Source organism: Vanacampus margaritifer, chromosome 7 (assembly GCF_051991255.1).
Source record: "Vanacampus margaritifer isolate UIUO_Vmar chromosome 7, RoL_Vmar_1.0, whole genome shotgun sequence".
NCBI lineage: Eukaryota > Metazoa > Chordata > Actinopteri > Syngnathiformes > Syngnathidae > Vanacampus > Vanacampus margaritifer.
Window position 1 is genome coordinate 24,678,184 of NC_135438.1, and position 10,584 is coordinate 24,688,767.

Here is a 10,584-nt window from a genome sequence, read left to right on the forward strand (position 1 = left end):
CAGGGTTTTTTTTACCTTTTGCAGGAGTAAAAAAGCTTAATGTCGCCTAATGTGCGAAAACCAAGACCAATCATCACCAAAATGTATGTGCTCTACTTAACTCATGCCCACTTCAAGGCCCAGGCCCATGCTGACAAAGATGAAGACTACTGAGACTCTGTACTCTGAATTGATGAGACCAAGATAAAAGTTTTTGGAACTCATGGCTTCATAACTGCATGGCTTAGCAAAGGTGAGAAATACAAGGAAAAATGCATGATAAAATGCATAGTGCCTACAGTGAAACATGGTGGTGGCAGTGTCGTTATGTGGGTTTGCATGAGTACTGCTGGTGTATCGGGGGGCTAAATTTCATTGATGGCATCATGAATTCACAGCAGTATTGCTCAATACTGAAAGAAAAGATGCTGCCATCACTCACTCTGTTGGATTTCTGAAGAAGAACCGGGTAAAAGTGATTCAGTGGCCAAGTATGTTTCCTGATCTGAACCCAATTGAACACTAAAGGAATATAAGAGCTTGTAAAGATGGGAATAAAGGAAATAAGGGTTTGAGTAAGGATGTACAAAAATGCAGTGCTTCAGAGTAAACAGGAGCCAGCTTCAAGGACGAGATAAGACCGAAGGCCAGAAGTCTGGGGGAGATTCCAGCCAGAAGCAGCCCGAAAACAACTTGGCGAAGAAAGGACGTCCAATCATAGAGAGCTAAAGTTAAAACTGCAGTAACACATAGCCAATAGAATTATGTTAGGATGTCTTTGTCTTGTGTGATTTGCATATTGTGTAGTATAACTATTCACTGGGGCAACTCGGATGAGAATACGTCTGCTGGTGGCAACAGAGGCGTACAGAGCTGTATTGAGAGGGACCCGAGACCCAGGTGCTTGTATTAGATCTGTGTGTTAGGAATAAATCCACTCGTGTGTGAAAATGCCGGCTTCCTGATACCTTTCTATTGCAGAACGAGCATGCTATTGTTGGATGAGTGATAGTTTGGTAAGGTCACAAATTGGAGTCATATTATTAACTTAAATTTATATTAATATAGCAATAAATTCCAACAATTATGGTGACGCCGACGTGATGCAAGAGAGGTAAAAAAGAAGTCTGGGACTTCGAGAAAACCACAAGAGTCTGGGACTCAAGGATCTGGGATCCACGTCCACACTCAGGTGACGACCTGAAAAAGCCACACGTCCGATCGGTTTTCCTCTTGGGCCCATACTCAAACAAGGTGAGCAGATTCCTTTTGTTTAAATTCTGCACATTGGCAACGCTAAATTATGAGAGGAAGGAATGTGGGACGTGTTAGTAGGGTATAAAATCTGGGATTTACCTACTCGAATAAGTTTGGAACTGTTCGTGGTTTGATACGGTTTAAAATCTGGGATTTACGTATAAAGTGTGGACATTAGTAGGGTATAAAATCTGGGATTTACCTACTAGAATAGGTCGCAACTATTCGTGGTTAGATACGGTGTAAAATCTGGGATTTACGTATCGATACGGTTTAAAATCTGGGATTTACGTATCAGTGTGGAAGCGGTGTGAATGTAAAAACTAAAATTAAACTGCAAGAGAAGTGATTAGGACACGTGCGAGTGGATTTAAGGATGGCAGAGAAGAGAAAGTGTGATGAGGGTCTCGGGTCCCCTGAAGTCTGGTCGGAGATTAATGGTCATTACGCTAAGATGGAATCACAGTTGATTAGTGAAATAGAAAGTAAGAGAATTAAGAAGGAAAGAGAACGGTGTCAGAAGTTGTTTCGGAAATTAAAGAAGGATGAATTGTTTCGCGGAGAACCTGGAACATGGGATATGTCGAAGTTAGCGCGGCAGTTACAGGAAAAGGAGAGCAGAATGCTGATAAATATTCGAGATATGAAGGAGGAACAGAGCCAAGTCGGATGGAGGCAGCGTCATAAACTTGGAAAAGAGTTGAAAGATGTAGAGGATGATAGACGCGGCATTCATAAATTGGCAACTATTGCGACTGCGCTGGCAGCGATAAGAGAGGAAAAGAAAGAGGTTGAGTACCACGGGGGATTGGCTTTTGGGTTGATTGTAGGTGTGTTATTAGCCGCTAAGTGTTGATCACACTTAAGTGAGTGCTGTTGTGTGTGTTGTGCTATCAGCGGTCTGTGTTGAACACACAAGACGTCTGCTGTGTTAAACGCCCGTTTATTGACGGTGCGTGGTGTGATATTAGCCGTCCGTGAATTTTTTACGTTCGAGGGCTGTGTGTTAGAAGCCGCCGTGAAGATCCAGGATATATTTGTTGAAGTCGCGCAAAAGGTATTTAATATCTGTTTCGTTTTCGTCTTGTTTGTGTTTGTCTGGAAAAAAAAAAAAATATATATATTTTTCTGGGGGGATTAATGAGAATAGTTTTGATCTGTTATATCGTAGTATCATAAGTGAGACGTCACTGACTTTATAAATATTAAAAACGACTAATTACTACATATTATGGACGAAAAAATTGACCGTAACTAAGGAGGTTTGTATAGACTTCCGGTCGAGAGTCAGAATTGGTCGCTAAGCGAACAGTGAGGTCATGATGCTGGACGCATTTCCACCACAGCGTCAACGTAAGTATGAAACTCTTTTAAATGTATGAATGCGCACGAATTGTGATAGTGGTTGGTTCTCACCGTTGTAAAATGTGGTGTGTTTGTGGAACTTGATTGTGTAAACAGCGCCAGACGCTGATTACCTCCGTGAAAAACACTTCTATAAGTTTCTTCGAATGGAAGAAAAGTTAGACGTGTGGGGTCGTGAGCCAAATGTTGGTTTGTGCTAGAATGTTAGCGTGGGATAGCTCTGTGAAAGTTGCGCAGATGATTGTGATTTTGAGAATGAGGAAACTGATGCTAAGCTAGCGGCTCTGCCAGCGTACAAGTTTTGCGCAGGAGAGGAGTTTTTGGTAAGATGCTACTGTGCGAATCTGTTTTTAAGGCTAAGGATGAGTTAGCTGCGGGCAGCCGCATCTATTAAGAAATTGGAACATAAATTGGATGAAGTGTTGACTGTGAAAGATGACCCGGGGGGAAAATTTGAACCAAGCGAGAGCTCTTGGCTTAGAAATGAATTGTTGAGTGAACGCGTTTGTTTGTTTGTTAAGCTCCATGGTGTGTTGTGGCCACGCGGTTTTTCGTTGTTTGTTTTAAATTGTGCGCGACATGTCTGTGTCGCAGCCGTAACGTTGCGATGGATTGTGCGCGAATAAGTCGACCTTTGAGCTATAAGTACGTGGTGAAGTTATTATTAGACGAATAAATGGTGTATTTGACAAATGAGTGCGCACTTCGGAGTGGTTTGTGTTCGTCTGTGGTTCAACAACTGAGACGACACTGAATTAAGTTGAGGAGGTTGTGTGTGAGTGTTTGTTGAGCCCAGTTGGTGAAATGTTTGGAGCATGTGTGGATTGTGTGATTTTCCCTTCCCCTTTTTTCTGCTCCTTCCCTGTGTCTTGGAAGAGAGGAGGGGGATTTGTGTGGAAAATAGGAGTCAGAGGGCAATGTGTCCTGTAATGGGAGCTTTTCTTTTTTCTATGTAAGAGAAGAATGCGGAAAGATAAAGAGGTCTAGATGATAACTACAGGCCACTATCTATATTATTATTATTATTTTTTTTTTTTAAATCTGGTCTGTGTTTTTATAGTTGAATGAGTAATAAAACCATCTTTTAATATAGTTGAATAAGTAATAAAACCAAATTTTAATTGAAATAGACTTTTCATTTTTGATTTTTTGATTTCCCCTGCATCTCTGATAACTCATTCGTAGGTGTGAAAATGATTTAACCTTTGTCCTTATCTGAGTCCCATTCTAGAAGTCTGAGAAATCCTGGAATTTGAGACTTCCCTCCATGTGGAGGCATAATTTAAGGTAACATGTAATGAAGAAGGAGTCTATGGTAGACATATGCATAAATATAGTAATACTACTTGCTATAATGTAGAACATATTTAGATGAAACTACAAAATACATATTTTTTGAGAAAATTATTATTTTTTTAATTATAACAAGCATATAAATCTCTTGCTGTGATCTCATCTCCCTCTGTCTGTTCCGAGTGTATAAGTGTTTCAGGCAGGTTCAATCTTTGACGAGAGGTGTTGTTCTTGGGTGTCTCCAACGTGCTGGAATAACCTGGCTGTTGGGCACAGAGTGGACGGCGAACTGAACAATGGTCACTTTCGGGGGGGGAAGTGATCACACGGACTGCGAAAAGGATGGTATACTGCAAATCCGCTCGCCATGAGACTGTTCAATGACTCTTATGAATTATCTGAGCAAAATGTCCATCAACTCTTTGAGCAGACATCTCAAACTCTCATCACAGCCGTCCTGATGAAACTGTCAGCGGTCTCCAGTGACAGCTAAGGCCTGCTTTGAACTTTGCCCTGCATAAACTGCTATCAACAAGGACAGGAAGGAATATGAACTCCAGTGTGGACTCAAAGTTCGAGTCATCTGAGATTGGCCTTTGAGTCATATTTTGGTCTGTTTTGGGTACAGTTTGCACTCTGTACTGTGTCGGAAAAGGAGATGTGATCTATAGCAACGCAGTTTCGGAAATTGAGAACAGCTTATGTGAATTAGGGTAGTATAAAATTTAGTCTAATCTTTAAATACTATATTTTCCGTTGTTTGATGCTTGTTGAATTTGGCCTTCTATTTTTTCCCATTTCTCTTTTATAATTTTGGCTTCTCAGAGTGGACTCACTCAGATGTGGAACACTTACGGCAAAATTGCTGGTTAAAATTTTTAAATTTTTGATTAAGGTCGCAGCACTGATTTTTAATTGGGTCATGATCTGCACAGTTGTCTAGTGTACTCCTAGTGTGTTTTACAAGCCCCGCTACTATGTAGAAGAGGGGAGGATAATTAGCATTTTAAGATTACTTTTTGGTTTATTTGAAGTAGGTATTTTGATCTTTTATCTTATTTTACAGTTAGTTTGTTTTTTTCCTCACCCTGTGTTGCCTGGACAGAATTCAAATTTGCGGCTCCAAGGGTTTTGTTTTTAGGAATTGTTGCAAGACTAAGCAGGATCTGCTCCTGTAGTCTTGGTGTTGGCCAAATTGCCCCAATTTGGTTTTTATAATCTACAGGACACAAGGTGTCTGTTTTTCCTCTTTGGAGCAGCAATTTGGAAGCGGCTGCAGTTTTCACATTCGGGTCTGAAATGATCAAAATTGATCTTTATCAGATGGGGGAATGACTGGTCTGTCTGTGTATGGTTGAAAAGGAAGTCTGATGTGAGAATGACTGGTCTGTCTGTGTATGGTTGAAAAGGAAGTCTGATGTGAGAATGAAGTTTGGTGTGAGGAATTTACAGGCAGCGAATGAAGAGGATGGGAGTTGGAAAAATAAGTTCTACAAAGATGACAAAAGACGACCCTTATAGCAGAAATACGGTAAGTATGTTCCATCTCAGAAACAATTGAAAAGTATAATTTCTAGAGCCCATGGAATATGCCATTTAGGTGTGGAAGGAACATTGACACACCTGGGTGACATTTTTTCATGAGACAAGTTGTTAAAAATGAACTGCAGTGTTTATTTAAGGTATAAGTATAAATCTCTTCTCAGACTGTTCATGGCCCGGCCGGACATGAATAGTTCTGAGTTAAGATGATGTTGTTTTTAAATGATTTACACTGCTATAATAAGAAACCAGCGTTAAAAATACACAAATTTGATGTACGACAAAGAGCAACATTATGCTCAGGCATTGGAGCTGTGGATTGAGACCACAGGTAAACACCCAGGCAGCTACCCTGAAGCTGAGATGATGTTCAGGATGGCGATGCTGAACGGCCTCCCAAATGAGGTGCAAGCGATTATGAGAATTGAAACTAAAGGACAAAAGTGGTACCATTACTCACAGTTGCGCCCGGCCCCAGACTTTGTGCCTGCCAATGGTGAGCTTAAAGATTGACTGCCCGGACGGGCAGGTCAAGAGAGGGAATGTGACGATGGCGAGAATTGGATCAAAATCGGACTCGGAAGTGTCTGAACAAAATCGACGACGATGCAAATGTTTAACTTTATTGACTATTTTGTTTGCAGGCTTGTGCTTTGTGTGGACTATGTTAGCGTTTGAACATATGGTGCGGGATGATAGAAGTGATGGAACGAAAGGAGAACGAGTGATGGTGTATCATTCCTGTAATGGAACGGTATGGTATGAAGCAGAGCAAGATGGTGGTAAGACGCTGACACAGACACAACAACTACTGTTAAATCTGAAGTGTAAAACAACCGACACAGGTATTTCTATGGTCACTAATAATTGGCTCCTGATGGCTGAACAGGCCGCTAATAATACTAACGAGGATTGTTTAGTATGTTTAGGTGCAAGACCAATTTTGAAAATCATGGCAGCAACTGTTGTATCCAAAACCTGTCTCTTTGTTTTCCTGTATAACAAAACTCTCCAAGGAAAGTGCAGCCAATTGGATTCGGCCTTTCCACTGACAAATATGGAAAAGCAAAAGCCCATTTTTGACATCCATGTTGCACAACAAAATTTTACCTGCCTAAAGTTACATGGGAGTGGCCCTGGGATTGGAAACATCCAGGAGTCATGGTGTAATGAAAATGTGTCTTTGCCAGCAGGAATACCTCTCGCTTGGGCTGATGTTTGGCTGTGGTGTGGAGAGAGAGTGTTGTACGATAGGCTTCCCCCAATGCCTCAGGTAAGTGCGCCCTAGTAACGCTGATCATGCCAATTAGTGTGACAGCATTAGACATGGCTAGGATAAATTGGGAAGGAGTTAGACAGTGGGGAAGAATCCCCTTCCTTGGGAGCAAGAAAAGGGACATGCAAGAATGGTTGAATGCAGGAGACCCCACATACATAGATGCAATTGGAGTTCCGAGAGGGGTCCCTGATGAATACAAATTGGTGGATCAAGTGGCGGCAGGATGGGAGAGTATTTTTCTGTTTATTACAGTAAACAAAAATGTGGACCGGATTAATTATGTCCACTATAATGTCCAACGATTGGCGAACTTTACCACTTCGGCACTCCAGGCAGTGCACGAGCAATTAGCAGCCACGTCTCTTATGGCATTCCAAAATAGAATGAGTTTAGATATGGTGTTAGCTGAAAGAGGAGGAGTGTGTGGTATTTTTGGGGAGCAGTGTTGTACTCTGATCCCCAACAATACATCTCCTGATGGTCGCCTTACTGAGGCATTGGAGGGTCTGCGCACGCTAAGTAATAAAATGAAAGAGCATTCAGGCGTGGACACCAGTTGGTACTCTGACTGGTTAAACGTCTTTGGCAAATATAAAAGCTTGATTGCATCAGTATTGATGTCTATCGCGATGTTTTCCGCTATTATGGTGTTATGCGGCTGTTGTTGTATTCCATGTATCAGATCATTGACTGTTCAGACAATGGAACGCACGTTGGGGCCACTACCCCCGGGTGGTCAGTATATGATGATCCCACAGAAGGACCCCCAGGAAGCGGAGACAGCTGTCGCCCTCCGGGAGTCCGGGATGTAAGTATGTGAAGGTGGTCTCAGGGACCTGCGGCCATGAGAGAGAGTGAAAGTTTTTTATAGATTTTTATTAGAAGTGAAAGTTTTATAGATTTTTATTAGAAGTGAAAGTTTTGTAGTAATTTTTTATTAGAAGTGAAGTTTTTTATAGATTTTTTATAAGAGTGAAATCTTTATTGATGTTTATTCATTTTTGATTGTTTAGTGTTTTTTTTTTAGCTCGTGTTTAATAGATTTTTAGCTTAATGGCTAGTGTTTTTTTAGCTCGTCTTTAATAATAAAATAAGGTATGTGAGTGATGACCTCAGTCGTCTGAGGTCATGAGAGGGATTAAAGGAATATAAGAGCTTGTAAAGATGGGAATAAAGGAAATAAGGGTTTGAGTAAGGATGTACAAAAATGCAGTGCTTCAGAGTAAACAGGAGCCAGCTTCAAGGACGAGATAAGACCGAAGGCCAGAAGTCTGGGGGAGATTCCAGCCAGAAGCAGCCCGAAAACAACTTGGCGAAGAAAGGACGTCCAATCATAGAGAGCTAAAGTTAAAACTGCAGTAACACATAGCCAATAGAATTATGTTAGGATGTCTTTGTCTTGTGTGATTTGCATATTGTGTAGTATAACTATTCACTGGGGCAACTCGGATGAGAATACGTCTGCTGGTGGCAACAGAGGCGTACAGAGCTGTATTGAGAGGGACCCGAGACCCAGGTGCTTGTATTAGATCTGTGTGTTAGGAATAAATCCACTCGTGTGTGAAAATGCCGGCTTCCTGATACCTTTCTATTGCAGAACGAGCATGCTATTGTTGGATGAGTGATAGTTTGGTAAGGTCACAAATTGGAGTCATATTATTAACTTAAATTTATATTAATATAGCAATAAATTCCAACAACACCTATGGGGAGTTCTAAAGAGCAAAGTTGAGCATCATTCTCCATCCAGCATCCAGTCTCTAAAAGAGACCATTCTTGAAGAATGGGAAAAGATTGATGCAACAAAATGTTGCCAGCTTATTCATTCCATGTGCTGTGATTAAAAATCATGGAGGCCATACAAAGTACTAGATTTAATCATTTTTGTTGAGGGGTGTACTCATTTTTGCATCACCCTTATTTGAGTAAAACTGAAAAATGTCTAATCTAATTTATATTATTAACCTTACTTTCATGTTATAAGTTAACCAGATGTATATTAAACTTGGTCTTGCCAACATTTTGGAAATTGTTTTTGTGTTCATTGAGATATTGTTTAATGTTACTTTTAAAAGGGTGTATACTCAGTTACTCTGAGCACTCTGTATATATATATATATATATATATATATATATATATATATATAGGTACAAATTTGGTACTCTCAATCAGCACTCCTGTCTTTAGCAAGTCCTTAATCACTAGTCTAATTTATCCCTACTTCAGCATCTTACTTCAATAGTCTCTAGCATAGATAATATTTACTTCATCGCTCTGATTTCCACTTACTTACATGCTGTCATTAAACCAACATCAGAATTTCTTAATATTCAGAATTTATGAGGAAGCAGGTTAAACAGCTCTTCCTGTTTGGTTTTAAACAAAAACAAAAGTACTGTCATCTCTATTCCTTATCTCCTGAAACAGCAACTCTTCCCATCTTAGCACCTACTGTTTGCTTCTACCATAACTGTTAGTTGCTACCACTCATAATCTATGCCAACGCCTTAAACCATTTAATAATCTTTTTCTCTTCAATGCCAATACTTATCAGGTCCTGCTGGGGAGGATCCGTTAAAACTGCACTCATCCACAGCAGGAGATGAAACTCTTAGGCAAACATTTTTCAATGCAACCACTCTTACAAAAACCCTAGGGCTACATTCAATACAACATTGTTAATGTTCTTACTTGCAATTTTGTGTTGTTCTAATTAGAATCTACATGAGTCACTGTCAAGTTTGTTAGTACATGCAAACACGGGTTTAAAATCACTACCTGTCAAAGTAGCAGTAAATAGTCCATAGTCTTTTCAAATACGTCATCGTCTTATTCTGTTAGAGGGTCATGAAGTCATTGCAATTCCACATAGAAGCTTCTATCATTCAAGTGATAAATTTCATTCGCGCAAGGCCTTTCCCATTTGGAAATTTGCCCAATGGTGCCTCTATACATACTTTACAATGGTCATAGCCGAAATTACTCAAAGCAAAGTTTCAGATTTCTCTAAACTTGTATTTAACAACCCAGATTTGCGTTATCTATGTATCTAATAATATATATGTCCTTTTAACTTTTCCCTCATTTTTCATTTAATCCATTATCATCCAAAATTCTGCATCTTCATAAACATCTTTGTTCATTTTTCTTTTGACCATTTTTTCTTGTCCTGCAGGTTGGTTATTTTTGTGTATTGAGCTGGCCAGCAAAGTCGTATTTTGTTACAACAACCAACAGCAACACATACCACAATAAGCCAATTTATGGCCCGCAAAATTATCCCCTTAAAGCAGAGCAAGATAAATGAGGATTTGGCTATAATGATGGCTCGAGATTTTCAGCAATTGTGGAAGACGTAAGACTCAGAAATTATTATTAAAGAGCAAACCGCATTGCAAGAAAGGGTTAAGCAAGCCTCTCCAGTTTGCCTAACTACCGACTGTTGGACGTCTAGAACAACCACCTCCTTCATGTCTGTTACATGCCACTTTATAGAGGATTTTAAAATGGTGTCATGCTTTTTAGACTGTTTTGAATTCAATGACAGGCACACCTTGGAGAACCTGGCAGAAGCACTACAGAAAATAGCAAATGAATGGCAAATCAACAACAAAGTAGTGTGCTGTGTCAGTGATAATGCTGCAAATTTAACAAAAGCCATAAAAGTCTTGAAATAGAGCCACCACCCCTGTTTACCTCACACTCTCAACCTTATAGTCCGAGATGTCCTAAAGGAACTGAAGCCCACCATTGACAAAGTGAAGGGGATAGTGGAATACTTCCACAAAAGCACTATTGCAACAAGGAGGCTGAAGTTTACTTAATGCCAAAAGGGGATGGCTGAACTAAAGATGAAGCAAGACTGCCC

The 10,584-nt window shown here is 40.1% G+C and overlaps 1 long non-coding RNA gene across 2 annotated transcripts; it reads left to right on the forward strand.

The window, feature by feature from the left end:
• Nucleotides 1-509: 509 nt before the first annotated feature.
• LOC144054782 (uncharacterized) lies at nt 510-8,282 on the forward strand. 2 transcript variants are annotated; one of them, XR_013294716.1, is made up of 2 exons: nt 510-2,293; nt 6,081-8,282. It is a non-coding gene; the product is annotated as an uncharacterized LOC144054782 (long non-coding RNA). The 2 variants fall into 2 exon arrangements; XR_013294715.1 differs by lacking the exon at nt 510-2,293 and adding an exon at nt 2,300-5,425.
• The last annotated feature ends 2,302 nt before the right edge of the window (nt 8,283-10,584 follow it).